Below are 7,853 nucleotides of genomic sequence, written 5' to 3'. Positions count from 1 at the left end.
GTGCGCACTATTACTATTATTAGTTAATGGTTATCTATTTGTAATCTATTGTAAATATTAGAATGTTTCTAATATTAGTTAGTCTGTAAGAGTATGCAAGATATGTAAAATGTTCTTATATCTTGATGACAGAGTGTGATCTGAATGTTGATGCTAAAAATACATACACAATCAAGGCCAAAAGAAGTTCATGCATTCAATTCAAATGGATCATAGAAATCTGATAAATTTGAGTGTGTCAGTGATCAAAGTTGTTTAATATCAGACTAGTCTTGAGCTATGAAGTCCTTTTGTGCCACCATATGACATAAAATTATAGGACCACGTGGGACAAAAAATAAGCATATGCCATAATGGAATTGTAACTTAGATCACACTTCCCCTTAACATTTATATTGTAAGGACTAGATGCTACAATTTTGGAAGATCCGCAACCTAAACCAAAATAACGAGCATTTTTTACATTTAATGGATTGTTGTAGAGTATAAATTTTTGACTTGCAAAAAGTACCTTTGCTCCATATGATTTGGAATTGACATTTACAACTTGCTTCAAATCAATCTGTGTTGACTAATTATCCTTATAAAAGTCACTTTTCCATTCATAATGTATAATTGTTGGCTGCAATATAAAGGGAGATTCAAAGAATGAGACATATTTTTGTTTATAGCAAGATTGAGACATAAATAGGTAGCCGTTGAGCCTGATATTTTCACTCTTACATATATTGTATTTACAGTATGGAAGATAATTGGAGCTCTCCATTTTTAACCAGCTTGTTTGTGTTGGCAACGAATTGTACTTCCATATTTTCACACTTGTTTTGAATTGTGTTTTAGTTTATGTATTTAAAATAAGTTGGACAAATTTAATATTGTATACTAAATAATATAAAAATATATCAACTTTTATAATATGATGTTAAATTTTTATTTGCATAATCAAAATATCTTCTATTTATCAATTATTTTTTCATTATATTTCATAATAAATAGAAAATTGAAAGTTTGATTATTGATTATTTTAGTGAGCATCCAAAATTGATATGCCCATTATAATAACGCTTGCATAATGTCAATTTTGGGTTTTATTTTTTATATAATAGTTCTATAGGATAAATTAATAATACACAATATTATAATAAATTTATGCACACAATTTGTTTAGATAAAATAATTATAAAATAAATGTTTAGATAAAATAATATAAGGAAAACTTTAGATAAATTATTGATATGATAAATGTGATCTTGAAATACAAACAATAAATCATAATGGAAAAGTATTCAAAAGAGACACAATGCATTTATTATAAGGACAAGTAAAGGTAGAATGATAGAGAGAGTTGAAGGGAATTTAAAAAATATTAATAATTATATTATTTTAAGAAATAAATAAATAACAATAGAAATTATATTATATGAATGAACTACCGATTTCTACCAATTCAATTACTTAATTCAAACTACCAAAATATCTAGTAAGTTTGAGAGGTAGTATTAGTTTAACAATTTATAAAATGGTATAAAAAAAATTAGAGCAAGATTGTAAAATAGTGGCTAGTAAAACGTAGTGTAAACTCAAAGAAATAACATTTTATGATTGGCAAAAATAAACATCAATGTAAAACTAATAAATATATTTAAAATAAGAAACATAAAATATTTAACTACATATTTGAACTTGTAAGAAAAACAAATTGTGATAATTAATATTGATTAGACATTCATTTTTGTTCAAAGTGAAACATATAAGAGAAATAGTTGAACAAAGTGAAACATATAAGAGAAATGTAAATAATATTTAATATTTAATTATTTAAAGGCTCTATATTAGATTATGTATACTAAAACAAGAAACCACATGAGTATATCCTTTATTTGTAATAAAAAGACTTTAAAAATATATTTAAAAAATCATTTAATATTTATTCTTCCCAATTTTTAAATAAAATATTTTATGAAATTGAGGAAAAAATCTAATTAGAAGTAGGCTTCAATATGTATAAAAGATGGAGCCAATAAATCCTTCCATACTTAGAGAATTTAGTCATTTTATATAGATCAATTGGAGCATAAAATATAAAGAGAATATAAATTTCCATTTTTATCTTGAAATAGTTATAATTGCAATTTATAAGTGATAGTCAAACATGACTTATACTTAGCTGGTTCTTTGTTGTTTTTTTTAGTAGATCTTTTTGTGACCTTTTCTTTGTTCTACTTGGAGGTCTGTTTCGTGTTTGCTCTTGACTGCTCTCTCTGTTTCTAGCTAGACTTTTTGTAAAACAAATTTGGATCCTTTAAAACTTGCTTTTACTTAATCAAAACATGACTTATACTTTGTAAATAAGTTATAATTTTAAAAAATGAAATTTCAATTTTAATTTTAAAAATATTTTTCTTTGAAATAATGAAAAAAAATTAATTTTAATTTCTAAAGATATTACAAATTTGGATGTCCTAATAGTTTGAAGACTCCATATACATGAAAATTATTATGATTGCTATATAGTAGAAGTTGTAGACCACATTACAATATAAAATTAAATATGACCAATTCTATAAGGATGTTTAAATATATGTTTAATATCTATAACTACTTAATGATACAATTATAGGCATTTCAAACATGCTTCACCTTTGAAAATTGTTATCAATTGATATTAATAATAACATTGGATGGATATTGTCAAAGAAACCTTAAAAATTATGGCGAATGTTTCAATAATTATTTTCAAGTGACATTCCATCTATCCTTCAAAGAAACAAATAACACATGTAAAAAAATATTATTTGTAACTTGCATCAAACTTTCTTGTTCTTGTACTGAATGTTCATAATTTTTGCAAATAAGTGATAGAAAAAATCTTTTCTACCTAGACAAACTAATGGTATAGATAAGAATGACAAATGAATTAGAAGCTGTTATATGTGCAAAAATTGGAGAAGTAGGAGATTATGAAATAAGAGAAGCTTTTGAGAAGCTACCTTCAAGGATAAAATTCACATTAGAATGGATAGAAGTTGTTTTGAGAAGAATTCATGACATGAAGTATTGGTTACAGAATGGACCACTGGAAATCGAGAAGAAAATGATACACAAGATTATAGGTTATCCAAAAAGAACCATCTTATATCTAGACATGCACTTTTTGACACTATCGGCGTACCCTTGCTCCTCTGGGTGCAAGTGCTAGTCTAGTGTCACTTATTGTTATTGTATGACGTATACACTTCAACTACAAATTTGACTTTTGAAATTTTTGTTTTATTTACAATTGCAATAGTAAAATGGTTATTATGTATTTTCTCATAGTATATTTAACAAATATATATAAATGCAATAAATTAAAAGTTTTTGAGGACAAATGTCATATGTTTACATGAACCATATCTACCATGCAAAAAAATGACATTAAAAGTAGCTTAACATAAAATGGTTATTATGCATTTTCTCATAATATATTTAATAAATATATGTAAAGCCAATAAATTAAAAAAAATTGCTGATAAATTAATCGTTATATGTTTATAAATTTAAAAAAATTGTGAATAAATTAATTGTTATATGTTTACATGAATCATATCTACCATGAAAAAAATGACATTAAGAGTAGCTTAACATAAAATGGTTATTATGCATTTTCTCATAGTGTGTGTATACACACACACACACACACACACACACACACACACACACACACATATGCAATAAATTAAAAGTTTTTGCGGATAAATTAATTGTCATATGTTTACATGAATCATATCTACCATGTAAAAATTGACATTGAGAGTAGCTTAACGTAAAATTGTTATTATGCACTTTCTCATAGTATATTTAACAAATATATAAAAATGCAATAAATTAAAAGTTTTGGCAGATAAATTAATTTTCATATGTTTACATGAACCATATCTACAATGCAAAAAATGACATTGTTTTATAATACATTAAAAACATAACTACTTTTTAATAATATATGAAGTATTAGGCAAGAGCCTACAACACAATGGTAACTTGTGAGCCTCTTATGTGGGAGGTTTTGGGTTTGAATTCGCTTAACACATAAATTATTAATTATAATAAATAACAATAATTAATCTAGGCTTCAATCATTTACCGAGCTAATTTTATTTTTAAATAAATTTATTATATCATCTCTTATTAAAGAATTTGAAGATATTCATAGACATTGTGAGATGGTATACTATAGCATTCATTGAATGCTAATTTATTTTTGTCTTCAACCAGTGATATCATAGAATTTTTGCAAATGTTTGTACATTTATAATGTTTCTAGTTACTATTATTATTATTATAGAACTTATTAAAAATCTTTTATTTCATTCCTCATCGGCCAGTACAATGAACAATAGTAAGTCCAATCGTTTTCAATAATTACTTTCAAATAAAAGTCAAATATTACTCTCAACTTTTGGCTTTTTTTATTAAAATTAAAAAAAATCTAGCAATTGTTGGTAGATGCAATTAAATGCATAGTTTTGGAAACATCTAATTTTTACCCCCCAAAAAAATGTCCTCTATATGTTCTTCCCTTCCAAAACATTCTGGAACATTTATAATATAGTTTTTAACCCTGATTGAGTTTGCATGTTTAATATATTTCTGGGGAAGATAGCGGCTATTTTGTTCTTATTTTTTCCAGGGTTGCAGGGATGAAATCAACTCTGCATCATGCCAATCTAGTGAGGAGAGTCAACTAGCGGTTGAATCCCATCAGCAATGGTCACCGTCCATCAACATAATAGATTGGAGCCAGCACGAGATGTCAGATTGATTGGCTTGCATCTATTTTTTTAAAACTACGCATTGATTTCAAATTACTAAGGTAATCATGATGTTTGTTTATGGTGCATATGTTTTCTTTTGTTTCTGGCTCCTTTTGTTTCTAATGCAAATTGAAGAGGATCGGGGACACTGATATCCAAAGATATGTTCCAACAATTTTTAGGTGTCAAATGAATTGCTTAAAAGTATTGATAATTTACAATTTCAAATTCATATTCATATATGAGCAAGTCGAACAATTTCATAATAATTTTTTCCATGTTCAATTCTAGATGAGCTCTAAAAACCACTCTAAAACTTTTTCTTTGATTTGAACTTATAGGGTGTGCGAAGAAAAGCTTTAAATTTTTTTAATATGCTTACCCATGTTTCACTCTTCTTCTTCATGAAGGTTTTTCTTTTTCAGTCTTGACTTTGTATTTCATTGGATCTCTATGTTCCCTGTTTTTAAAGTGCGCTAAGGTGTTTTTGGTTGAACAATTGTAGCATGATCATTATCTCTCCTTTTTTAGTAAGGTTTCCAAATATTTTCCACGCAGTTTTTAACCATAAGTCACTCAATCTCCGCTCTATTTTGTTGTCTTTCATCTGCAAAGGAAAAGAAATAATATTCTATTATGAAAAATCTATTATAGTGGACCCTCCTTAATGCTTTACACCAATTGAGGACACGTTACGTTGGAAGTTGAGAAGTATGCTTGAGGTTACGTGTTCAGCCCAAATTATTTGGGGATTTGTTGGCTAATAGAGCAATTAACAGTAATGTCCATGATCTATATGTGTTGAAAACTATCACATATCCAGTTGGTCTCACATTTTTATTCCTCTTGGCATTGGCTACTTAAACCTAGCCATTCAAATAATACTAATTTGGTTTAAATTGCATGTAACTCTGGTTAGATCTTGTAGATCTTGTTGAAGTACATTTGTTTCTCTTTGGTTTAGAGCTACAAAGTTGGTTCTCTTGAGTGTGTAGCTCCAAAATTGGTATTAGTAATTTAGGGTAGTTGATTCCTTCACTAAAGAAATCATTGGTGAATACCAATTTACACTTTGTACAATGTTTAAGAAGCAAAATGCAATGATAGTATGTCACCATTACCTACAATACAATTTGAATTTATTGGATTATTTCAGCTAGAGAAAGCAAAGAAATGAAGATGCATGGTCAATGCATGCATTTTTGTTGGAGATGGAGATCTTTTTTGTTTCAGTTTTTTGCTTCTTCTTTTTTGTGTATTATAAAATTACATATCTAATTAGTTTTTCTTTGGTTTTTACTTTTCTAAATAAAAAATATATTTGTTTCTCCCACAAATTCCCATAAAAATATCATGCCCTCTATTCTTGGTGACTGCGTAGCTGTTGTTGTTGGAGTCATTTTGTATAAACAATCTACTATATGAGATTTGTGTAAAAATGATGTGTAAGAATTTGCCTTAGGGCAAAATTCACCCAAGACCAAGAAGCACAATAATTAGCACAAAAAGACCAATAGAGTATGATTAGAATAACGATATTATATTCAATTCATTGTATAGTACACTAGAGGTGTATGTATATAAAGGCCTCTATGATGCATCTGGAATGTCTAGGAGTTAGCAATATGATAAGCCTCACAATTAAGCACATGTCCACCAAGAATGGGTTATCCTCCATTAAGCATAGGAGGTAGTGCAATGATGAGAGGATAAGCCTACAAAGGTGTGTCACATAAAATTATGTTGTAGACACCATGTGCTAAATTGAGAGTGTGAACAATTGTGTTGTCTACATGACAACTCAATTGATTATGCAAACTCCGGTTTTGTAGACACCATGTGTTAAATTAGAGTTGCTTACTCCTATGTTGTCAACATGACAACTCATATGAGTACACAAACTCCTAGGTGTCTAACCTAAGAAATAATAAAATAATACATTTATCCTAAATAAACTTAAGTTAAGTTTAAATAATAATTATTTACACTACACCCCCCATTAAGTGCAACTTAGGGGAATGCACTTAAGCTCAGAAAAGCTATGATGAAATGCATAATGGGTCCCAGCTATTAGGCCATGCTAGGAACCCAAGTACAAATGCAATGTTGAAATGCAATGAAATCCCTCTATAAATAGAGAAAGAGGGAAAACCTTATGAAAAAAACCCTCCCCTAAAATGAGAGATATGTGCAATATAGAAGAGGAGTGACCCCTCCTGGTGAAAAATCCCTCACCCCCAAGAGATCTCTCAAATGAATATACTTGACCTCTATGAAGGGCTTGGCGAAGATGTCGGTTACCTGCTGCTCGGTAGGACAATACTGCAATGTGATGACTTGCTTATGAATCAGCTCTTGAATGTAGTGCATATGAACCTCAATATGTTTTGTTCGCTGATGCTAAACTGGATGTTTTGAGATTTCAATAGCACTCTGGTTATCACAATGGATGACTATGGGTCTGGGTAGATCAAAGCCAAACTCCTTCAGAATTTTCTATAGCCAAATAGCCTCTGTTGCTACATTCACAGCTCCTCGATACTTAACCTCAGTCGATGAGAGAGCAATTCTGCTTTTTACTCTGCTAACAAATGGGGCCGAAACCAAGATGAAATCTATATCTTGAAGTAGACTTGCGAGAATCAAGGTCCCCTACATAGTCTGAGTTTGTATAACCCACTAATTAAAGACCTATACTAGCTGCATAGTGTATCCCATGTGTATGTGTACCTTAGATATAATGTAAGATTTGTTTGGTCGCCTTCCAATGAAGTTCATGTGGCTCTTGCATGAAGTGAGAAACCATGCCAACTGCAAATGAGATGTCAGGGCGTGTATGTGTCAAGTAGATAAAGCTTCCAACCATCTACACAAAGTCGCATCAACAAGTGGAGTGGAACACTTTGTTTCTAACTTAACTGAACACTTTTTTTTTTGTCCATTATTACAATTATTTTAATTTGTCTGGACACTACTACAATCGTTATTAAGTGTGTATTGATATAATGAACAAGATTGTTTTTATTATAACATTGTAGTTACAGATGTTCTATTTTTTTG

This window comes from Cupressus sempervirens, chromosome 1, assembly GCF_028749045.1.
Source record: "Cupressus sempervirens isolate cs-2001-9-10 chromosome 1, ASM2874904v1, whole genome shotgun sequence".
NCBI lineage: Eukaryota > Viridiplantae > Streptophyta > Pinopsida > Cupressales > Cupressaceae > Cupressus > Cupressus sempervirens.
Note: the sequence above shows the minus strand (reverse complement) of the source record.